We start from the raw sequence: 26767 nt of genomic DNA, 5'->3' as shown, positions 1-26767 counted from the left end.
ATCTGTTGGTAAAATAAAATAAAATGATTGTATAGTGAAAGTTGAACCAACCTTGCATTACTTTAATAAATCCCACTTGCTCATAATGATCACGTCACGGTCTATTTTGGTCTATTTTATATATTTATGGATTCCATTTGCTAGTATTTTGTTAAGAATTATAATACAAAAAATTATAAATCAAGATATAAAAATAAATAAGTACATTAAAAAAGAATATTTATATCTGTGTTCATGAAGGTTATTAGCTGTAGTTTTCTTGTAATATCTTTTTTGTTTTTTTATACCAGATTAAGGTTGGGAAATGTTTTCTTTTATATTCTGGCAACATCAAATGTTGAGCTTCTTAAATTAAAGATTATGCCTTTCTATGTAAGTTCCAGCCTCTCCATGCCAAATGAACAGAGAGGACTTAAGTAAAAAGCCATAGAAATGTGAATTTTAACTTGTGCAGTTCCCTGCTTTGTTTCCAATTCCTTTCTATTGGTTTTGTTTGCCTTTGAACATTTGAAGAGTGTTTTTTTTTTCCATATTTATCTTTTTCTGAGCTTTATGGTTGTTTTCTGGGGAAAGTTTAATTTAATATAAACCAGTCTTCCATTCCTTGAAAGTCAAGTCAGTATCAGAAAAACCATTACTTGTAAAGTTAACTTACCATAGAAGTTGCTTGCTTCCTGAGGTACTGTGCTAAGTAGACCTGAAATATTTAAGCAGGGTGTATACAAGATGTTAATTTATCAATAAAATAGTTCTCACATATAGTACATAGCACATTATGCTAATAGAAATGAGTTTTAAGTTAGATAAAAATTGGATTAAAGCTATTATATTTATCCCTTCAAATTATGTCTAAATATTCCATTCTTATAATCAGCAAAATATAATATTTAAGGTATTTGTCAGAGAATTATACCTCAGTCACACTACAACTAAGTGTTAGTCAATGTTGTACTGAAAGAAGCTATATTCATGTATTCTTTTTTAAAGAAATATATTGTTCCACAAACCTTCATGGGTTGACCTGAAAAGAATCCAGAGAATATAGTATGATGTTTATGAGTAGAGTAGTCCTCCTTTATTTGCAGTTTTATTTCTGTGGTATCATCTATCTATGGTCAACTATGGCCTGAAGAAATTAGATGGAAAATTCCAGAAATAAGCAGTTTCTATGTTTTAAAGGATTCTCCAGTGGGAGTAGCTAATGAAGTCATTCATCAGTAGAAGCGTCAGTTATCAGGTGTCAGTTATCAGATGAACTGTTCTGGTATCACAGTGCTTGTATTCAGGAGACCCTTATTTTGCTTAATAATGACCCCAAAATGCAAGAACAGTGGTGCTATAAATTTTTTTACAGTGTATGTTATATTTCATTGTTATTTATTGTTGTTAATCTCTATTGTGCTCAATTCATAAATTAAGCTTCATCATGGGTATGTATGTATAGGAAAAAATGGTATGGACAGAATTGGTACTATAGCTAGAGGCACCCACTAGGGATCTTAGAATGTGTTCTTCAGAAATAAGGAGACTTGTATGTGCACTGGGTTCACACTTCTGGAGTTTGACTATGAACTCTGCTGCTTTGTACCTATGTAATTTTGGACAAAATGAGCAAATTTTCTTTTCCTCAGTTCCCTAATCTGTAAAATGACAGTGAGAATAATAATCTTCATAGGATTTTCATATTCACTATGTAATGCAGAAGTACTGAGAAAGTTTCTGACAGAGAGAAAGCATTAAAAATGCTTTATTATCACCAGAGACCTCAATTCCTGAAGCCAATTATTTTCTTATTTCATAGACCTGTTTTCCATTATGCCATCACTTTGCAGTCAGGGTCACTGAAGAAAATCTTATAAACTTGTTATTATGAGCAGGTAATGACATTATCTCCATTTTATAGTTAGGAAACAGATGCTTAGAGAGTTTTGTAATTGGTCTAAGGCCCTTTCATAATAAGCACATATACCCAGACCTGCATGATCTGAGCCCTGCTATTAACCACTAGGTCATGTTTTACTTGGTCTGACCAACCTCAAACATGACAGAGCATAGACTGACTTGCTATGCATCTACAAGTCATTGTTATATCTACTTTTATGGTTCACACTTATTTCCTTATGACTTTAGGTGATATTCCTTAGCTTCTCTGTTCAGGGTTAACACACACATTTAATGGTGCTTTGCTGAGCTAACATCAGTACAAACTTGCTTTGACAGAAAATAAAATCATGACTGTTGTTTTCATTGTTGTCATTGTCCTTGATAATTAATAACAGCGGTAGTATTGATCCTCATAGAATTTATGGTTGGAGAGTCCATGAAGAGGCTCTAAGGTTTTTTTCCTTGTGTTCAGATAGGATTCAACTAACTTGCCCTAACCAGATAAGACCTGTTTTAAATATCTGCAATATTGGATGATCCACTGTCCTGGTTGGCCCAGTTTGTTTCTCAGGATGGGACTCTAATTGCCCCAACTATGACAGTCCTAGACAAATGGAACAAGTTGGTCACACTGTAAATGAACCCTAACTTTTCTTGCTTGGCTTTTGCATTCCATCTTTGTTCTAAACTGGGTGAAGACAGACAGCTGGTTACCATTTTTTAAAAAAAGAAAAATAGCCTTCGTGTATCTGAAGACTGTTGTCCTGTGATTCTTTTCACTTTTTCCTCCTGAGCCCACCACCAGGCTTTTGCTGTGGATTCACATCGTGTATTCCCTACTCCCAGGGAATGCAAAGTAGCCAAGGTTCAAAAGCCTTGCCCTGAAGGAATTAAAGAAGGTGGCTCCAGTTCCTTTCACCTTTGCCCATAGGCCTTGTTTTCCAACCCTTTAATTATCTGTATTGACTTACTTTGAACACTGGGCAAATTCACCTTGTCCCTTGTAATTTGTGGAGACCAGAAATGTGCACACTATTTAACCGTTAAGTGACTACACCATGCTACATAAAGTAAGTTCCCACAGGGTGTGTGAGGACCCTACTTCTACTTTTATATTCATTTGTTATGTTGGATTGTAATCATTTTAAACCTTTCCTTTACCATAGCAGATTCCAACTTGCCTTGAAACCCTGAATGATATTGGCAGTGGGGCTAAATCTAAGATAGAATTTTTTCATCACAAGGAGTTGGACTGTCCAGGAACAACTCTGTTTTGTATTAATCTCTATGGTTTAAAATTTTTAAATTATACTTGATCTGGTGTTTACAAATAGTTTGCACAACAACAAACGACCTGCATATATTTCATAATCCTAATCATCCCTCCTTTAATTTGCCATCTGCCTTTTATTAAATTGCATTTGAACTACTTTCTCTAGAAAAAAAAAAATTCTGCCTTTGCCAATTGCTCTCTTAAACACATTCGTTTAGGAATTCAAGCCCATATAGTGAACTTGCTCCTTGATTTCAATCTTTTTGCCATTTATACATAGAAAATATTTTCTTGGAACAGGTGTTTAGAAATATTCGTGGTACTCCAACAGCTTACAAATAAATGAGTTGACTTCATGCTTCTAGCTTAGGCCCTGGAAATACTTAACTATTTTGCATTTTGTTTTTGAAATACAGTATCGTTTATGGACTAGACACCACAGACAGCTGTTCAAATTCAATTCAAATGGGCCCTGTTTCTGCCATATTTATTTAGCATGTCTAGCTAAATCTTTGAGTAATCTTGGCTTGAGTCCTTAAATAGGGATTAGAAAGTACCAATTGTTGAACTTTTCTTTTAAGGTACATAATAATGAGAAATATTCTACAAAGTTTGATTATTAGTTTTATGTAAATGATTTTCAGGTTTTCTGTATTGTTATTATTATTATTACCTCTTCTTTATATGCCAAAAATTTAGGGAGACTAATTTAAAAATGAATGTAAATGGAAGTTGACCTTCAAATATAACCTCTTTTAAAGACAAAGACTTAGATTTCCCTCCTCCCTGTTGACCAAATTGTATGTTCTCACACTGCAAACTATAACTGCTTTAATGTCTGAGGAAACTCTAAACATAAATTTAAAAATATGTTTTTCTGTCCAACTTACCAATGCATATTTGTGTAATTGCATTAGAATAGCATTAGAGTCTAGGTATTTTCTTCTAACTGTAGGCTGCTAGTTAATTTGTCCAAAGAATAGTAAAATTTGAATATGTTACTTCACATATGATCATGGAAATTCTGAGTTTTTCTGAGTGGTTTTATGTTTTAGAATGTTTTTGTACATTTGCTTTGAATAATTGATTTATAATTGCTTCTACAGCATTAGGAATTATAAAAAGGTGCATTGTTATAACAAGGTTATTTCATATGTTTAGATAAAGGCTTGTAATTGCCCCTTTTCACCTACCATGTGAGAGAGAGAAGAGAATCAACCCATGGCTTTGTAATGCCAGCATATATTACTGTTTTTTAAAAATAATTGTTTTTACCTGGAATAGGGCAAACATACCCATTTTATGTCTCCTAGGTATTGAATGGAGAAATTCCCTATTTTGGATGTCATTAGATTTTCCCTTGTGTTTTTGCTACCCTCTTCAGGGAAAGCAGGGAATTAATTCTGGCCCCTCTATTTAGTCCCACACATTTGTAATAATGCTCCCTCTATTATTTTGAAATAAGTCATCACTTATAGATTGATGTACATCCTTTTCCTTGTATACGTCTGTGAACTTTGACAAAAGCATACAATAATGTAACAACCACCACAATCAGGATATAGAATAGTTCCATTAGCCACCTATTTATTTTTAAAGTGTAAATTAAAATAAATATAGTGCTTTAACAGACACATTTGGGCTGGCTGGTTCAGGTACATAAATAAGGACAAGGAAGCCTATAGGTTTAATTTATCCATTTTCTTTCTTTCTTTTGTGGTGCTGGGGATTGAACCTATGGCCTTGTACATTTGAGGCAAGCACTCTATCAACTGAGCTATATCTCCAGCCTCCATTTTTTCATTAAACTGCCTTGTGATTATGATAATAAGTATGATGTTTACAAATCACTGACTAGTTATATACCATGGACTATGCCAAGCACTTTATATGCATATTGTATTCAAATGTTTCAAAAATTGAAGAACTGTTGCACACATTTTATAGGTGGAAAAATCTCAATACAGGGAGAGTAAATAACCTTCCACTCATCACATGGCCAGAAAGTGGCAGGGATGGGGTTATATCCAAACCTGATTGCTAAGTGCATATTTTTAAATGAAGATGCTCTATCTTACCTTCAGTGTTCCTAGTGATATTCAAAGGACCTGATCTTACCTTACTCTTTTTTACCTAACCCTTATAAACAATTGATAAAAGCACTGAATTCCTTTGAAATTAATATTCTCACTAGGTTCATTAATTAATTGATTCAACATAAATTTATTGGATGTTTATAATATTCTAGGCATAGAATATATTATATGCTATATATTCTATGCAACAGTGAGTAGAAGACACAAAAATCCCTGCCCACTTGGATATTTTTTGTAAGTAATGAACAAAATTTACAATACATTATATGATACCTACATAGAATACATAGTACTATGGAGAAAGAAAAGCAGAAAAGGAGGGTAAAGAATATTGAGGAATGTTTCCACCTTTATAGATAGAATTTAAAGCTCTAATTTGGATGGATCACCAAAGAAGTACATACATAGAAAATAAAAGTCTAGAGGTGAATTCTGGGATGTGTCAAAATGAAGACGATGGAGAGATAATAGAAGTAGAGACCACTAGTTTGGAGGGAACCATGAAAAGTATAGTTTCCTGGAATCAAGGGAAAATTCAATAGATTTCATTGGCTTTGAAAATTAGGAAAAATATACAGTTTTATGCTGTAGATACAGCTATGTGGAATGAAAATTTTGACCTTATTTTGATTGTCAAGTTTAAAAATTATTTAAAAATTTAAGTAATCCTTATAATTGAAATTTATGTAATTGGTAGAATATTAATTTACAATAAATAAGACAGTCATTTGACATCACTTTTCTGGATGTTAATTTAAAAAACGACACAAATGAAACAGAATTTTTTTTCCTTTTCATTCAACTAATTTAGATTGCAAGCTGCACAAACACATGCATAAACAAAAAAGCTTTTGGTACTTGACAAATACTCTCTTACATAAGATTCTCTGATATACAGTATATTTTTTTCCTTGGCCCATCCTGACTACTTATTCAATGATTTAAATTCTCAAATATGTGGATTTTTTCATATTTCAGATTCAAAAAAGTCTATTTTTTCCATAGACAAAGCAACTGGCAAATGAATGAGAATGAATGTTATCATATTAAGATAAAATCTGGCTCTAATTCCCATGCATTGTAATATGAGAAATGGATTTAAATTTAAGAATTACTTTAATATAAATTGTTAGTGTTAGAAGTAGGAATGTTGGATAAAAAATGTTTTCTGCATGATAGAATTGAGAGAATAATCACAGAATGAGTTATACATAAACTAGTCAGGATACTGAAAATAAGTTTAACTGGTTAATAAAAACATTTTTATTGAAAAAATAGTTCCTGATTAATAAATATACTAGAGATATTCCTTTTAATCACAGTGTGAATTTATGTAACCAGGATAAACTATTTTCCCCATATCTTCGTGTTGGATCAGAAATGGACAATCTCTAAGGTTCCTTCAGCTATCATACTCTTCCCCTGTGGGAAAAAATGATATATAGTTTCATCCAAATATCTAGTTCTTGAAGAGATCTTCATTATCCTAAGAGATCAGAACATGTTCTATTCTAGTTATCAGCATGTGGAACTGATAATACATATTACCTTGATGCTCTGGTTTTAAAGTGAATTAAATTAACTAAAATCACAGAAATTTAGTTATAACTCATTGACAGTTTGAAGTAAAATATGAAAGATTTATAAGATCCAAAGAGGAAAATATTATTGCATAATGCTAAAAACTTATACAGAGCAAAGGAAACAACACCGTGTGAAGAGACAACCCACAGAAAGAGAGAAGATATTTGCAAATAATATATCTAATGAGGGTTAATGTTTCAAGAAACTCAAACTACTTGATATCAAGGAAACAGATAACCTACAAAATGGGCAAAGGGCTTGAATTTACATTTCTCAAAAGAAAACATATAAGGCCAACAGGTACTTAAAAAATTCCTCAATACCATTAATTGTAAGGGAAATGAAAATTAAAACCATAATAAGTTACCACTTCATATCTGCTAGGATGGTTATCATGAAAATGGTGAGAGATAGGAAGTACTTACATGGAGGTGAAGAGAAGGGAACACTTACAAACAGTTGTTGGATTAGGATAGTCATTAAAGAAAATAGTATGGAGGTTCCTCAAAAAACTAAAACTAGAATTATCATATGATTCAGCAATCCTACTTTCTGGGTATGTGTTATTTTTCTGTTGCCATGGAAAATATTTGAGATAATCACTTTATAAGGAGGAAAGTTTTAGTATGGCTCACAGTTTTAGGTTTTAGTCCATAGTCTGTTGGTACCATAGTCAGTTGCTACCTGTTGCTTTGAGCCTGTGGCAAAAGATAGCTCATTGTAGTGGGAAATGGATGGTGGGGCACTTCTTGACAGCCAGGAAGTAAAGGAGACAGACAGAAAGGGGTTGGGGTCCCAATATCTCCATGCCCACAGTGACCTAGTTTTCTTCAGTTAGGCCCCACATTCTAAAAATTCCACCATCTTCTAATAGTGGCACAAGCTGGGGTTCAATCCTTCAAACACATGGGTCTTTGAAAGACATTAAAGATTCAAATTCTAGCAGGAATCCAAAGGAATTGAAATTAGGTTGTCAAAGAGACATATAATACTTCCATATTCATTGCAGCATCATTTATAATAGCAAGATATGGAATCAAATTAAGTGTCCACCAATGGATAAAATGAATAAAGAAAATGTGCTTATATACAATGGAATAGTATTCAACCTTTAAAAAGAAGGAAATTACATCAGTTTAGACACCCTGGATGAATCTAGAGGCCATTATATTTAGAGAAATGTCAGTCAGAAAGACAAATACTGCATGATCTCACTTAAAAGTGGAACTCAGAAAAGTTAAACTAAGAGAGCGGAAAGTAGAAAGATGATTACCAGAGACTGGGAGGTGGGATATGGAAAAGAAAGCTGTAAATCAAAGGGTACAAAATTTCAGTTAGATAGGAGGAACTAATTTTAGAGAGCTATTGGGTAGCATAGAGTCCATATGTATTGTATATTGTATATTTTGAAATTTCTAAAGACAGGTTTTTAAAGTTCTCACCATGGTAAGTATGGGATGTGATTGATGATTTAATGATTCTCATATACACATAACATCACATAGTACCCTGTAAATAGGTGCAACTATTATTTGTATATTAAAAATAAAATAAATTTTTAAAAGTTTAAATAATAAGGACTTCTATATCTGTGTCCTTATGACCCTACAGAATTATGTCATTGTCATGACATGCTTGTAACCTTTCTTCTTATTAATTCTAATGACTCCTTTACTAAGTAGTCATAGAATCTTCCTAAAATACCACTATCATTCTGACAACCTCTGCCTTTAAGAACCAAAATTCATGATAAATGGGATAGATTCAAACTGGAAAGCTTCTTCTCAGTAAAAGAAACAATCAATGAGGTGAATAGAAAGCCTACATCCAGGGAGCAAATCTTTACCACACGCACATCAGATAGAGCACTAATCTCTAGGATATATAAAGAACTCAAAAACCTTAACACCAAACCCACCCCACAAATAACCTAATCAGTAAATAGGCTAAGGAACTGAACAGACACTTCTCAGAAGATGATATACAATCAATCAACAAATATATGAAAAAAATATTCATCATCTCTAGCAATTAGAGAAATTCAAATCAAAACTACTCTAAGATTTCATCTCACTCCAGTCAGAATGGCAGCTATTATGCATTCAAACAAAAATAAGTGTTGGTGAGGATGTGGGGGAAAAGGTACACTTATACACTGCAGGTGTGACTGCAAATTGGTGCAGCCAATATGGAAAGCAGTATGGAGATTTTTGGGAAAATTGAAAATGGAACCACCATTTGACCCAGCTATCCCTCTCCTCGGTCTGTACCCAAAGGACTTAAAAACAGCATACTACAGGGACACAGCCACATCAATGTTTATAGCAGCACAATTCACAATAGCTAGACTGTGAGCCAACCCAGATGCCCTTCAATAGATGAATGGATAAAAAAAATGTGGCATATATACACAATGGAATATTACTCAGCAATAAAAGAGAATAAAATCATGGCATTTGCAGGTAAATGGAAGGAGTTGGAGAAGATAATGCTATGTGAAGTTAGTCAATCCCTAAAAACCAAATGTCAAATGTTTTCTCTGATATGAGGATGTTTATCCATAATGGGGACAGAGTTGGGGGGAGCATGGGATGAAACTTTAGGTAGGGCAAAAAAGAGGGAAGGGAAGGGAGCGGGCAGGGGAGTAGGAAAGGCGTTGGAATGAGATAGACGTCATTACTCTAAGTACATGTATGAAGACATGAATGGTGTACTCTACTTTGTGTACAATCAAATATGAGAAATTGTGCTCTATATGTGTACTATGAATTGAAATGCATTCTGCTCTACTATATAACAAATTAGAATAAATATATTAAAAACATATATTGTGATAATTTATCACAATAAAAGGAACCCAAATTCATTGCTACTGTGGTATTCATGAATACCTATTAGTTGGATTCATCTTCTTTCTCTATTTTATTTTTTTAATTATTTTTATTATTTCTTACATACATCACAATAGAGGAGTGCATTACATTCATATTTCTAATACTTGCCATTCATTCAAGTTAGGATATAGTCTAACTATAGTCTGCCTCATTGACATACACACTATGACTCTTTCCTTTCTCAGTGTTGGACAAACATGTATTCATTCTTCTAGTCAATAGATTTTATTTTTTATGGTACTGAGGATAGAACCCAGGTTCTAGGCAAGTGCTCTACCCCTGAACTACATCCCCAGCCCTCAACAAAGGTGCAGGGAGGTCCATGAACCTGTATTATTTGTGTTTCTCATTGCAGGTTTTGTGGCTGGAACATCTCTCACTGTCTCCTCTGTCCCATAGTGATTCCCTCAGTAACATGGCTTCCCCTTGGGCTGAATTATGCTGTAGTTAGAGAACTGTACCTGTTGTAGCTACTACATGTATTATGATCTTTTGCAGAAATCTACACTGATGAACACAAAGCCAAGTCTTTGTTAGTTTTAAGAACAAAAATAACCACCCCAAAGTAGCTAACATTTATTGAACACAAGTGGTCAACCCTTGTTCTTAGCATTTTACCTATATCAACTCATTGAATGCCCATGACATGGTAAACATATTGGCCCACATATAGCAAAGAGGCATTTAAAAGACTGTAAACTTATAGGCTTGGAATTCTATTAATGTATCCAGTTGGGACAAGCAACTTGCTTAACCCAATCTATAACTGGATGTCATGGGGACTAAATGGTTTATAAGCAATACTGCTATAGTGTCTTTGGTCCCTGCTGTATATCATTCAGAAGTTTTAACAGAAAGCCTTTAAATCAGTTGGGCATGGTGGCATATACCTGTCATCCTAGATACTTGGAAGACTGAGGCAGAAGGATCACAAGTTCAAGGTCCTGGCAATTTAACAAGACCTGTCTCAAAATAAAATTTGAAGATGGGTAGGATGTAGCTCAGAGGTACAAAGCTCTTGCATTTGATACCCAGTACGGAAAAAAGAAAAGAAAAGTAGGAGACCTTCCATGCCTTTTACTTACATCAGATGAAACTCTTTCAGAGCAAGCAGTGGAATAAAGCTTAATGGTAAATCTCCAGAGTCTTCTGTAGTTGCTGTGAGTCTCTCATTTAATCCTTTGTGGAAAATCTTTCAATTGATCGAACATTTTCTAAGTGTGCCATTATTCTAGTCATATTTCTTTATCTTATTCATAGGCGTAAAAAGAACCTTGTACAATGTCTTGCTGAAATCCATTACAATATATCCATTGTATTTCCATAATATACCAACTGAATTTGCTTAGACAAACATTTAAAAAAATACAAAGAAATTGAGGTCAATTTGCCATGGCTTATTGGTGAATTCATGTTTTTTTTCCTCAAAGCTCATAAAGTAAGGACTATATTATATAGCAGATACCATGTTAAATTCTCAATACTCATATCAGTATTCCTTTCTTAAACTTTGGCAGAATCCCGTTTTTCTGCAATTTCTGCAACTTTTATTTTATTTTGCAAAATCATTTGTCCAAGTTTGGTCATTTGATATCTCTCCTATTTGGCATTATTCATATTGTACTAATCACAAATCTGGGATCACAACAGCTGATTTTTGTCATATAGAATTATATTGTTTTAAACAACCTTATCTTATTTCTTCTGGACATGTTTGGTTTTTGTTGGGATGCATTTTGTGTTATGCAGAATTTAGGATGGTAGAAGAAATACCCACAATATTAGAAAATGACCACACAGTGTATTGGGCAGCTCCTTTGTTGCAAACAAAAGGTTTTTATAAGAATATTGGGGGTTGAGGCTACAGCTCTGTGGCAAAGCATTTGCCTAGCATGTGTGAAGCACTGAATTCGATCCTTAGCATCACATAAAATAAAGGCATGCTGTCCATCTACAACTACCCAAAAAAAAATATTTAAAAAAAAAAGAATATTGAGTAGCCTAAAAGGACATGGAAGGGTTGGAGAAAAACTAAATTTCCAGGTATATGATTCAAAACCAAGCTGAAAAACCATTCGTGTGTAAAGTGCTACTCTTCTTTCCTCTGAGTACCAGAAGTAACTGCACTATGTTACTTCTATGTTACGTTATTATGTTACACTATGTTATGTACCTCTGAATCAGGAACTTGAAGTTGAAATCTTTGCTACTGTGAGCACTGCCAGGAAGAGACAATGTGAAATCCCTAGACCTTTGCTTTCATGCTCCATGTCCAGAATCAAAGTCTGGTGCTCGGATTGGCAGAGTCTAAGCTACATGACTGAATGTAGGTACCTGGAAACTGGTAAAATAAGTATTCACTGTATTGAGTTCCTATAGAGAAAGATGTTCTTTTATCTCAGCTAAGACCCATGAAGTTCAGATCCATCTATCATACATGATAGATGTCCACCACAAACAGTAAGTGTAGAACTTAAAAAGAAATTCCACCTATAATATTTCATCTGTCAGGGATCATCTCATGTGAGTGAAGGTGGCCAGCTGATGTGCCTTAATTTCCTTTTACAATATCATTAACGTACATTACCACCTCTAATGTAGAATTTGAGGTTTAGAAGGCTGAAGTTCCCTATCTTGTCACAAACTCACAAGATTTCAGAGCAAGAATGTGAACTGAAGCTTCCCTTATTAAAAAAAAAAAAAAATCTGTGATCTCCTCATCAGACCATTCTGAGAGGATTTTTTATAGACAGGAAATTATTAAGTAGACGTTGACCCCAATAATGTAGCAATTTTGAATGTCTAACATGAGCTAGCAATTTCATTGAAATAATCTCATTAAATCTTGCCAAGAAAATTTTCAGATATCATTAGGATGATTTTCATAGAATTTTGAGAAAATTGAGATTCAGAGATAAATAAGTCACTTATGGGCATGCTCCAAGTGAAAGACACAAAATATGATTTGATGCTTATAATGTGATTTACAAGGTTAAAATGATGTTTAGTTTTTTTCATCTCATTAATTACACTTATATCTTTAAGTATTGTTTCATCTTAAAAATAATCTGTGCCGTTATGGCATTTGCAGAAATGGATGGAATTAGAGACTATCATATTAAGCAAAATAAGTCAGATTCAGAAGGTTAAGTAAGGTTCGTATGATTTCTCTCATATGAGGAAGGTAGAGAGGAAAAAGGAAAAGAAAGGATGGGGGTGGATCTCCTAAAATTCAAAAGGTAATCAGTAGAGAAAAGAGGTCTAGAGATGGGAGGTGTGGAGAGAGGAGGAAAGTGCTGGGGAGTGATACAAACTATATTGTTGGGCTAGGGATGTGGCTCAAGTGGTAGCGCGCTCGCTTGGCATGTGCGGGGCGCTGGGTTCGATCCTCAGCACCACATAAAAATTTAAAAAAAATAAAGATGTTGTGTCCACCGAAAACTAAAAAATTAATATTAAAAAATCTCTCTCTCTTAAAAAAAAATTATATTGTTATAGTCTGTGCATGTATGAATGTATAAAAACAAGTCCCATCAATATGTGCAACTATAATGCACCAATAAAAAATGTGGAAAAAAATAATCTGTGCCATAAACTTTCTCAAATATTTTTTCTCATATATATTTGAGAAATACATACATGAGATAAATACATAAGTATATACATATGTATATATATACACAATATATATATATACTTATATTCTATTTTATGTATATACATATGATACATATATACATATACTACATATATATTTTTATATGTATTATATGCTTATATAATATATATATACATATGATACATATATACAAATAGTACATATATATGTATTAAATTTATATATATATTATATACATATAAGTATATATATACTTATATATAAATATATACATATATATATTTATACTTAAATATGTCCTCATTTGGTCATATATAAAATTCAAAAAATATTTTACAATAAAATTAATTGCTAATATAGAAAGTGTCAATATTGCCACACAATGTGCTACTAGAAAGATTGTTGTGATGATTGTACAAATAAACATTATTTGCTTTCAAGGGTATAAAAGTCTAGCACATACTAATAGCACATACTAGTAGAGCACGTGATACTTGATAATGAAAACAAAGGACCATGTTTCTGTCCTATATATTTGCTATATTATGTTTTTATTATTATTTTAGATTATTACACTTTACTATAAAACAGTATGTCACAGTGGCAGAAGCTTCATCATGTATTTATCATGTCTCTTGATTTCACTAAGTGGCCATGTCAAATGATTGACTTATACCGTTATACGTCTGTATAAGCATATGATGTTAGTACAACATTGAAATCATCTAATGAGCCATCACTTAGAATGTGTTCCCATTGTTAATCCACAAGCGACTGTATTTAAATGATTTGACTTTCCTTTTAAAGACCTCCCTCTTAACTTTAATTGACTTGCCTCTAGGGAAAAGGCAATATAGAGCTGCCCCAACCCAAAGATTAAAATTAGGAAAGCTGTCCTCCTGAGGGCTGACCTCCACCGACACTCCCCATTACAGTGATAAAATTCCTTAAGTAAACTCATCTCTGGTTTTGTGCCAGTGCAAACGTTCCTGCTACCATGTTTTTGAGTGCAGAGAGGAGAGATGGGCAAGTGTCCTGGCCCAGCTGTTTACTCACAACCCATTATCAATATTCTGGTTACTCTATTGCTGCTCATTCCTGCTTCTAAACCTGTCACCCTTGCTCTTACAGTCAGGAAGAAAGTGCTCCACATTTGCCTGGTCTTTTTATGGACTGAGGACTCCTCCACTCTAGCAGTGGAAATAAGCTTCTTATGTTTTTGTCTCTTCTGGTAATTTGTCATATCTCTAGTATGCTAATTGGATTCCCTCTATCTCTCAGCATTGTTTTACATTATTCCCTTTTATACATCTTTACTGAAATTTTACTGAGACTTTGAGAAAGTAGTTAATCCACATTTTCAGTTTATTATCTTGAAGCAAAACCTCTCTCACTTGTTTTTAAAATTGTGATTATGGCACACTACTTGAGAGCATTTGAGAAAAAGTTATCATTTATTTACTGTACTTTGAATATTGATCCAAAAATAGGCATAATATATTTTATAAAGGATTATATTTATAATTTAGCCAAAATATAAACCAATGTAGTATTTAAAAGAATGTTTTCCAGTAATCTGAAATGTTTACTCAACTACAGTATCTCATTTTTCAAAGATTATAGTTATGTGAAACATCACTGTATTTTATTATAATTTATTATATTTTGGTTTAACATTTGGAGGATGTTATACTTTTGTCCAGAAGACAATTGTAGATTCTGATTGCCATATCTCTGTAATTGTCTTAGTCTCTGGTCTTGAGCAATTTGACTCCAGTCTGTAGATGGTGAATTTATATACATTTATCCTGCTTCAGATTAAATATTATTTTATTTTAATATGATTAAATGATTGGAATTAATTTGGAATCTATGATTCATATGCTTCTTAGATTCTGGAAAATTCTATCTGTATGTCTTTAGATATTGCCTCTCTGACACTATCTCTATTTTTGTTTTGAAAATACCATTAAATATATGATAGACTTTTTAATTCTACCTCTTGTCTTTTTATCTCTTATATTTTCCATCTACTTTCTTCTCTGTGCTGAATAAGAATAATTTCTTTGACTGTATTTTTCACCTTAATAATTTTCTTTTCAGCTATATCACATCTACTTATACTCATTTATTTGGTTTTAAATTTCAATGAATAGATTTTTTTTAAAGTTTCTCAAAGTTCCATTTGATTCATTTCAAATTTTCTTGTCTTCTTTTTTTAATTAACATATTGTTATTTTTAATGTTTTGAATATTTCTATTATTTCTTTAATCAACCTCAACATGCATATTTTAGTTTACATTGGAGAATTCTATCACTTGAATTCATGATGGTGGAGTTTCTAATGACATCACTATATCTACTCTCCCTTGTTTATACTGATTTTTTCCATGTGTTCCATAGTTCTGGATTGCAAACTCATCATAGGGTGGTAATAAACTCTGAGAATCTCTCTTTGAAGTCCCATATTTTGGGATGAACTTTTAAATTTGTTTTTGCCAGATAAAAGCAAGGCTTATGGTTGTCTTTGTGGTTATTTTTATGTTAATTTCTTAACCTGGGTTTGCCAGACCATATGAATATCATAATTTCAAATCCTAAACTCATGGAAGGTGTTGTCCCATGATGAAGAATCCTCAGAGTAGGTAATTTTTACTCCTGAATCTAGACTAAGATATATGGGGTTTCTTATCTTCTTGGGTTATTGGGTGGATTATTATTTTCTAATTGTTACTAGGATTGTAGTTCTTTGACTTGCTTGAATGTATATGGGGTTCTTAGAAGTTTCTGCTCCTTGTAGGCACAGGCCACATTTTCTGTCCACAAAATGGCCTTAGAATTCAGGTTCTTTTTTTTGGTGGGGGGTGATACTGGGGATTGAACTCAGGGGTACTTGACCACTGAGCCACATCCTCAGCCCTATTTTGTATCTTATTTACAGACAGGGTGAGATTGATTTGCTTAGCGCCTCACTTTTGCTGAGGCTGGCTTTGAACTCGTGATCCTCCTGCCTCAAGCCTCCAGAGCTCCTGGGATTACAAGTGTGAGCCACCTCACCCCGCAGAATTCAGGTTCTTGATAATTGACACCAACAGACACAGCCCCACAGGGTGGTTGCAGTTTTGGTTTGAAGGGTTGACACTTTGATGTGTTTGTGGTTTTTGGTTTTGGAATGTAAGAGCTCCTCTTAGTTCCTCACAAGCTTGCCTTGTGTTTGGGGGGTGCAGATGGGATTTTAGCCAATACTTCCAGGTGCTTTGTGATGAGAGGCTTTGCCATTTCTTTTTGCAGATTGATTTTTCTATCAATTTTCAGGAATGTGAAGTATACAATTTACTTTTTAAAATTACATAAAAGCTATAATTTTAAAAGTCTAGCTTTCCTACAGAAAGCTTTAATGATCTTGTCATTTCAATATATCCTCTGTTCTTTGAAGAAAAAATAAACAGCAAAATAACAAATTTTGAATACCTTTGAGTAATCTATTTTGAGTAAATCATGACCATTGCATCAATTTTAATGGTCCTTCACTCTTGGCAAAATTTAGTTATTCCAACTTTAAATCACTTAAATAAATACCTTCCTGGATGTGAGAAGAAAACCTCATATTTTCAAAAACAATACGTATTTTCTTAATAATGATAATATGCTTTTAACAGCTTCATTGTACTACAACTGACAATAAGTTGTGCATATCTAAAGTATATATAATTAAGTCACATATTCACCTGTGACATGTACATTCGCCATTGTAATCAAGATTGTGACCATATTCATAACTCCTTGTGCCCTTAGTAATCACTCTGTCCTGCCTCTGTCTACCACCCTGAATCCAGACATCCATGTATATTTCCTATCACTACAGATTAATTCCAGTTTTCTAAACTTTTGCATAAGTAGACATAGTATATACTTATGTCTGTTTTCTTTCCCTCAGTATAGTTACATATTATATATATTTTGAGATTTTTCCTTGTTGTGATATATGTGAATAGTTCTTTTAATTGGTGAGTAGCATTTCATTAATACCAGTAGGTCACACTTTGTTCATCCATTCTCCTGTTTGTGAATGTATGAGTTATTTTCAGTAAAGTGCACTTGCAAATAAAGCTACTATGAACACTTGTGTATAAATATGTTTAAGGCTATATAGAGATATTGAGTTGAACACCTACATCAGTTGTAGAATGTGAGAGAGAGGTCAAGAATGGCAACAAGATTTTTGATGTGAGAAATAGAAATCATGTGCCTGCCACAGAGTGAGAAGCAGAACGCTGCAGGAAGGACAGGTTTGTTGCAGGCAGGACATTGAGTGTAAGTCAGTAGTTTGCCTTTGGACATACTGAGTCTGATATGTCAATTGCAAATCTACGTAGAAATGTTGGGTAAACTATCGTGTGACTGAGCCTGAAGTTCAAGGGTGAGGTCAAAGATTGAGATATGAATTTGGAAGTTGTAAAAAAAAAAAAAAGTTGTGATAGATAGAATAATGACCATTCAAAAATAGCCACTTTCTAGCCCCCAGATCAGTGACTATGTTAACACATATGGCAAAAGGGGCTTAGCCAATGTGATTAAGTTAAAGATCTTGAAATGGGAATATTAACTTGATTTATGCCAGTGTGCCCAATGTAATTGAAAGTGTCCTTATATGAAGGAAACAGATGTGCCATGTCAGAGAGAGCAGGACAGGAGGGAGAGAGGGAGGGAGGGGGGGGAGAGAGAGAGAGAGAGAGAAAGGGAAAGAAAGAGAGAGACCCAGAAGTGCTACAGTGCTGGCTCGGAGGATGAGAAAGGGACCCTGAGCCAAGGATGTAGGTGTCTCTAGAAGGTAATCAAGGCAGGGAGATGGGTTCTCCTGAGAGCTTTCAGAAAGAACACAGCCCTGTTGACATGTCAATTTTAGCTCAGTGACTCTTCTGTCCTCCAGAACTTTAGGAAAATAAATGGATGTCGCTCAGCCAGCGAGTCTGTGATAATTTGTTATAGCAGCAATAAAAACTACTGTGAAGCCATAACTTGGAGAGCTCCACCTAGAGAGTGAACCACAACTGATGTCTATCTTTAGAAAATTACAGAATATACCTACAAAATTAAAGTCTTTAAAACGTTTATATATCCCTAGAAGTGTCTTCATCTCCCTTTTTAAGGTTGTTCTCAGTGAGTGAATGTACAAGCAGCTTTTCCTTTATCTGGCACTTCTCAGCGAGACCATTCCATGAACAAACTGTGGGACAGGGACAAAACTACATTTTTGGAACCTCATCTTCTTTTTTGGGGTGGGGTGAGGGATACCAGGGATTGAACTCAGAGGCACCCGACCACTGAATCGCCTCCCCAGCCCTATTTTGTATTTTATTTAGAGATAGGGTCTCACTGAGTTGCTTAGTGCCTCACTTTTGCTTTTTTTTTTTTTTTTTTAAAGTTGTAGTTGGACACAATACCTTTATTTTATTTTATTTTTTATGTGGTGCTGAGATTGAACCTAGGGCCTTGCACGTGCTAGGCAAGCGCTCTACCGCTGAGCCGCAACTCCAGCCCCAGTGTCTCACTTCTAATGAGGCTGGCTTTGAACTCGAGATCCTCCTGCCTCAGGCTTCCGAGCTGCTAGGATTATAGGCTTGTGCCACCTGGCCCAGCTGGTACCTCATCTTCTATTTCCTGCTGAGGCTTTATTCTTCATCTAAGTTGTCTTAATGACCAATGCATTCCACGATATCTTGATCCTGTTATTTTTTATCTTTTTTCTCACTGGTTACTGAAGCGACACAGGCCTACTTCAATTGTCATTTTTTTTGTCCTTTGATATGGAGATGATGTAATAACACCCGGACATTCTGGCATTGGATCTGATGACTATTTTCTGTATTTCATATCCAGGATTTTGAATGATAGTACATCTTGATCACTGAGCCCACTGCTTTGTCTCTTGCTGTTTGGGTACCTTTTTAGATTCTGAAAATGTAGACCTTGAGTTTTGTTACTATAGCTCCTCATCTTTCTGGTTTTAATCACGGACCTGTTTCTGATCATGGATTTTTTCATCTTTCTTTCATCTGGTTTGGGGAACTTTTGCTTATACCTAGCAACAGGTTTTTGTGTTCAGCTAACTACTGTCTCATTTAGTTAGCACAACATACTCACAGATATTTTCATGTGGGGGGCCACCCATGAGCTATATTAAGCATCTCTCTCAGCCTTGGCCCAAGGGGGTGTTGGTCTGGCATTGCTTGCTGTCTGGGCTGCACATGCAGGCGGCCTCCACCTTCACTCAGCAAAGAAGTCTGCTTTCTCCTGGCTCTGGACCTGGTCTTTACTTGTTGGGACTTGGCCAGCCCACCCCCTGCCTTATTTGGTGAAGAACATTCTATTGAAACTCCTTTGTTAATTTTCCTATAAATAAAGGGATTCTGGGTGTGCACTCTCTTTTTTCCAGCGCTCTCTTTCCAGGGTGGAAGCTGACCCATAAGGTCAAAGAGGCATCTTGCTCTCAATTTGAAAATTATGTCTGTGTGTTGTGTGATTTTTCGCAGCCTACTTAGCTTAATGTTGCAGCTAGCTCTTTTAAACCCAGTCTGTGTGGATCGAGGTTGAGAGTTTTAAAAAAAAAAAAAAAATTAGAGTTCCTGGTTCCTAGTGACAGAACCAGGCTTGAATACAGATGGCTCCAGTGGAAAAGTCTGTGCCCTTGGATGCCATGGTCTTCGGACTCTTTGGATCTCTCAGCTTTCTGATAGTTGATTTGCTGTGACAGCTATTCTCTCCCAGGGAAACAGTGGAAGATTTTAATGTCACATGTGTCAGTATCAACCCAGATCTCTGACTGTTGCTGATTGGCCAGATGAACATGCTTGTGCTATTACTTGCCTCTATCTATATTTGTAAATGTTTTATCACTATTTATACAATTTAGGTAAATATATTGAGAACATTTGAATTTGTGTCTGTTATGTTTTTGACAACTATGTTCAATAGTAAGCTGGCAGTTTTTTCTCTTGACAATGAAATTTGGACAGAGAGTACCCTCATATGATTAACCATTTAGTCCCTTGCTAGAAACCTCCACAGTTCTCCTTAACAAAGATCAAACAAAAAATGTGACATTAACAATGTCACAGTTTCAAAACAATGCCATTAGGATTAACAGATTAACATTTCTATAACCTGTTTCATTCATTTGCTGTTTCTTATTTTACCCCATATTGAAGACATGGCTCTCCACTGAAGATGGAAACCCAGGAGAGACACAAGCCAGCGAGTCAGCAATACAGTCACCCTCACATCTCAAGTTAGTTGTAAGAGATGAAATGTGACCCTTCTATAATAAAAAAAGTAGCAACAGAATTGTTATTTTCATTCCACTTTTACATAATTTGAGTATTCTCAGCTTCCAAATCTACACTGGTTCTTATAACTGTGGTGGGCTTCCCAGGGGGAGATTTCCCGTGTCAGAAGTTCTGGTGGGTCTGAAGAGTATCTCTTGAAGTTCATCCCGATTCCCTCAATGGGCCCTTCTAACCTCCCTTTAAATTCTGGGGGAAAACTAAGGCTCTGAAGGCAGGTAAATGCTCAGAGCTCTTTGGGACAGGCCAGCATTACTGATGACAGCGTAGCAGGTTGAAAGTGATCTTTGGGCCCTTTCCTGTGTCGGCAGTACCTCCCACACAGCTGGTACTGGAGCCCCAGTAGGCCCCAGAAGCCCCCCTCATGCTTGACGGGGAGGGAACTCCTTCTCACACAACTCCTGACACACAAAGATGAATGGCCAGTCCGAATGACAGGGCTGCTTCTCTCTGCAGGCTGCATACAGAGCACTTTGTGTTCATGACGATTGCGATACTTCCCTTCTGGCAAAGGGAAGCTGGCTTCTGGAAGAGTGCGGAAAGTAACGCTTGTTTCTGAATTGGTTAGAGTTCAATCTCAATTATGTCTGGAAACGACACGCGTTCCTTTCCCCTTCTGTATGACTGCAGTGTTAATTTCCAAGTAAACTCATGCACACGTTGCCTTCAAGTTGAAATAGCCACACAACATTGACATTTAATGGGCGCTCCCCTTGGAGCCTTCCTGGCAGCGTGGCCACAGAGGTGTTGCCTCTATGCCGGGGGCTTAGAGGCTCACTCTTTCCAGTCTTCATGTACCACCCTAGAGTGAGGCTGGAAGAGATTATTTGAACAGGATTGCATTCAAATCTGCCTTTCCTCCACCCACATAGAGCTGAATTTCAATTTTTCTGCAAGTGGCATGAAGTTGGAACCCCAAACCAAGTCTAAGAAAGACAAGAAAAATAGTGCAACTTAATTTGCTTGTCATTTAAAAGTAATTTTTATCATGCAGATGGACGATCCTTGCATTTTCATAAGGTAGAACATTCACCAGCAGTAAAATAAAAGTGATCTCTTACCATTTCAAGTTGTGTTTTTATTGCTCTTTTTAAAGCTTTAGTATTTCACTTGACTGTTATTTCTGAATTCCTTGATACACCTCTAAAACACACTTTATATAAAACTTGATCTGATGGAGAAACGAGTGTCATTTTTTTTTTTTTTTAAGGCACACAACACAGCAGTCATGAGGTGCACCTGTTACTAGTATCTGCACATACTCAGCCAGGGTGTGTAGCAGAGTCTGCTCCTGCAGCTGTTGTTTTGCTGTCAAAAGCACTACTGTCTTCCTGTAGGTTTAAGCCCTCGTGAACTCTGAAACTTGGACTTGTAAAAGGGAGGTTCCAAGACTCTGTCTGGACTGCTGATAATAGGTTAGATAAAGATCTAACGCTGACCCCTCACACTGCAGCATTCATTTAATGGGAGGAAGTCTCTGGAACAATGTACAGTTGGCAGACAGCATATGTGTACCATGCAAAATTAATGATTAACTGCATGCCTGTGTGTGTGTCAGGGAACAGTACTGCTCTTTAAGGGGCTTATATAGTCTATGAAAGAAATTAGCTCATGAGAGGGACTAATAAGGATAAAAGAAAAAAACTTAAGTAGAGGCTTGACATATCCTGCTTTTCTCACAGGGCAAAAAGTTAAACATAATGGTCTCCTTTTTATAGTGTGAAGTTCTGACTGTGAAGTTGGGGCAGATCATCCACTTGTTAAAACAAGACATGAACATTCTTGTTATTCCTTAAAGGGGGAGGGGAACGTTGTGCACTCAAATTGAACTTGAAATGTACCAGGAAGAAGGGGAAAATTATGGAACAATTATCCTCGATGTTGAAGACCGTGAAACCAAAAATAATTATGAAAGTGACAGCAAAGAACTAAATAAGACTTAGATGTTCATAATTCATGATACTTGTGGATTATTTGGGCTTTGAAATGCCCAGAAAGTCTCATCAAAATTCACAAGTAAAACTAAGTAAGTATCAGTAACCTTGTAATTTATTGAAGGCATGTTGCAAGGAATATAATCTCCCAAAATATTGAGTCAAAATGAATTTCATAATGATAATTTCTTCCCATGACCTAAATTCTTTTCACAAATTCCAACTGTGGTTCAGCAGATTAAAGATAATAGGAATCCAGGAATTGCTAAGACAGTTGTAAATCCTGTAATGTTCATTTAACTGAGCTTCCTTGGGACCATTGCAGACTGCTAACCCTCCAGGCCCTCCGGAATGTCTTTACCTCTCTTGACCTGGCATATCTGCATACTGGCAGATTCAAGCCATAAGCATTGAAATACTGTTCACAAAGTTTACAGTCTGGTACATTTTGCTTTTTCTGTTTTATTTAATGTAAGGAGTAAATGAGTGAAATCAGGGTGAGAGAGAGATATTAGAGTTAGGGGAGGACATGCTAAAAGGAATTAATCAAAGAGGAGGGGATACTTGCAATTTTTACCTTACATCCAAGATCTTCTAGAAACTGATTAAGTCTCATCATTTAACTTCATTTGCTATAGCATCCTCCCCACCCTGCATTCTGTATCCTGACATTTCCTTTCAGGAATGTAGGTTTCTTTGCTTTTTCTCCACATCTGCAGTCTTTCTAGTTATTCTCTACCTCCTGAGGTTCCTGAAATTAATCATTTCAATATATTACTCCTTTTTGTTTTAAAATTTTATTTTCTTTATGTTTACTACATTGTTTAACTATTACATTCTCTTCCAGTATTTCTTTCTTTCTTATTTACCTGTTTTTACTGTGGATTGAACCCCAGGAGCATTTACTGAGCTATATCCCCAACCTTTTTTTTTTTAATTTTCATTTTGAGACAAGTTCTTGCTAACTTGCTTATGGCTTCCCTAAATTTCTGAGACTGTCCTTGAACTTATGCTCCTCCTGCCTCAGCCTTCTGAGTGATTCCAGGTGTGAGTCAACCATGCCCAGCCTTCTTTTTCTTCTTTGTTGTTATTCCTTGAGGTCAGGTTGTGTATGTATCCCCTGAGAAATACCTGGCTTAGAACTAGAAAAGATGAAATGCACGTTTAATTTAAGCTGAAGAATACGTGCTTATTACATTTTATTGCATTTGTTGATGTTATTTCCTTTCAATTTTAGATGGTGTAGTCCTCTTCACCTAAGAATAAAATAGCCACATTGCAACTCTGAGACCAGTCCCCAGCCTACCAAACCTCATTTCCTATAGCTCCTGACTTTGGATATCCTCCCCACCCCCAGATTTGTTTCATTCCCTCATTATTTGGGTCAGTGTAGGAGGATATGAGATTAGACAATGCTTTTAAATTTTAATCCTTTGCTCACCTTTCTTAGTGTCTACAGTTGACAGTTGACGCTATACAATTTGGGAAAGGATGTAATATGGATGGGAAATTAACTAGACATATGAAAACTTTTATTTTGAGTATTTCAATAGAGAGCCTAGCGGGTTCTTAGGTAGTTGTGGGGTTTGCTCTCTTGATAGAACATTTGTGAAAAAATCCACCATTGAGATTATAGTAGAGGCCCAGCATATCGCTGATGGGATGGCAAATCAGAAGTACATGTCTAGGGAAGTGATTTCTAGACTTTGGGGACTTTACAGTCTAGTAAAATTTTTAAAATTGGGGTCAGACTTTTAAACTGTTTTTCCTTTGGCCAGTGAGGATGTTAAAAAAAATACCAAGATAATAACCAATCCACACTAAAAAGTATCAGAATAAAGAATAATTCATAAAATTCAATATATCTCATTTTCTGAAAAAAATAATCACATGATTTTCTTAAGGACTCTAAGAACTTCATGATGAGCCACTATAAGTCCACAGTTTGACATTAGGAACCTTTGACCTAGACCATGCAGAAAGGTTTAAACCCAAGTTTGTCTCATCACCTTGCTGGTTGGGAGAGAGCTCTAGTTTTTTTCTCACAGTCTCCTACATGGTCTGCTACTGAACAACTGAAGAGAAGACTCTCTGGAGAGACTTGGGAAGAGGAGGGCTCAGACACAAGCAAGGAAAAGAAGGAGAAACTCTACAAATTTCCAAGGATTAGTCTCAAATAGCTCATGTTTTTGAGAACTCTTGTTCAGTGGAGCACCAACTGATAAGACACTGGTCCATAGGCAATATGTGTACTCAGTTCTGCAATAATGTGTCATATGCTTTCCTATGAGTCACCGTGCTGTGTAAAATTATGTAATTGGACAGAATACTACAATACCAGATGCAAATGGAAATGGTTGGTAACATACACAATGAACTGAGATGGTTGGTGGGTGTTTGAGGTGTGTCTCTGTGTGTGTATGTTCATATGTGTGTTATGTGTTCTTATCCTGACTACAGTTCTGCATTTGCCCTAATTTGGGGGTATGGATTTGTGCTTAATCAAATATGAGAAATTTGCACTATGTTTAAATAGTTCCCTATTGTAGCAATCAATGGGAACAAATTTCTGTTTCTAAAACAAACTGTATTGGACAACTGTGCATGCATATTTCAAAACAATGGCAAAGTTAGTAAACAGTAGATGCAACTTCAAACCTAAGTGAATTCTTTACCTCTGGGCCAAACAGACATCAAATGGAGACTTTCTGACCCCTGATATCTAGATAGTGTTAATCCTCTAATTCCATAGTATGGTAGGTCTCCAGGAGATTTCCACATCCTCAATATCTTATGGGTCTCTAGTTTCTGATGTTCTGATTTCTTAATTTTTGAGCTGTCCCTATTGATCCAGATGTAAAACTCTGGAGCCCCTAAGAATTTTGTCAATAATGGTGGTGGGGGGGTGATCCCATAGAAAGAGGGAAGTATATATGTGTGGTCCGGGTATAAACCTACCAGCTTCCTCTCTGTGGTCATCAAGGGCTAGCTATGTCACAGCTTCTCAAAGGTGGCCCTCATTACACTGTTTACCATGCCCACCACTTCCTCTACCCCCTTGGAGCATTGATAGTAATGGCTTCCATTGGAATTAGCCTTGGCGAATTCCATACACCTTCTTCATACATTTATTTAAACTCTCCAAAAATCTGATTTGCATGTGGCATCTGTTTCTTACTTCAGCCAGAATACTTGGATTGACTTCTGCTTTTATTAAACTATCTGAAAATGGAGGCAATATTACTAAAGATTGCTATAAGAATTCTATGGGATTAGACTGATCAGTATAATACCTGGAATACGATAAATAGTGAGTGAAAACTATTACTACCATGGTTGTTGTAACTGTCGTTTTTATTACATTGCTCCTTCCTCATTGCTTCACATTAAATCTGAGTAATAACCAACTTTTCTTTGGCAAAAAAATTTGAAGTTTCAACTTAAGATAGCTGAAATGGAATTTTCTACCCGATTTAAATAGTCTCACAAAATTTTTCTAAGGCCATGATCTTAATAAGTCAAGCATTGATTATGAGAATTACATAGCATATCCTCATACTGAGATATTTATCTTTTGCCTACCTCTTATGAATGTGCCATTTGCTTCCACAAGAGCCCTTTGTTATTTGGGAGAACAGGTGTTACTAAAATTTTATAGGGGAGAAGTTGAAGTGAATATTTACATCAAGCATGTCACATGCTCTATGGTATGAGACATTTTTTCATCCTTTAAGTCTTTTCTGGGCCACTTCTTCTTCCTTGGATTCATTTGCTAGTTCTTTCTCCTTGGACTATTTCTCTTATACTAGCCTTTATATTTCCTCCCCTCCTCCCTACCCCCCATCAGGTTCTCCTCTTTACTCTCACATTTTAATTTCAGTTCTTCCCTTAATATTTCTGGATCCTACTCTTAAAGTGCAAACACAGCCTGTCACCAACAATGTCTACTTTGCTTGGATAGCAGGCAGAGTTTCAGGTGGCGGACTGTTGTTTTTTTTTTTCCTCTGATATATACCGCCCCCCTTCCCCCCATAGACTTTAATCGCTTTTCACAGCAGCCCCTTCCCTGTAACGGATCATTGCACATGGCAGGTAGTGGAGTTAGTATGGCTTCAGGCATGCTTTCTCCCCTGTTTAGC

Source organism: Callospermophilus lateralis, chromosome 12 (genome assembly GCF_048772815.1).
Source record: "Callospermophilus lateralis isolate mCalLat2 chromosome 12, mCalLat2.hap1, whole genome shotgun sequence".
Lineage (NCBI taxonomy): Eukaryota > Metazoa > Chordata > Mammalia > Rodentia > Sciuridae > Callospermophilus > Callospermophilus lateralis.
Note: the sequence above shows the minus strand (reverse complement) of the source record.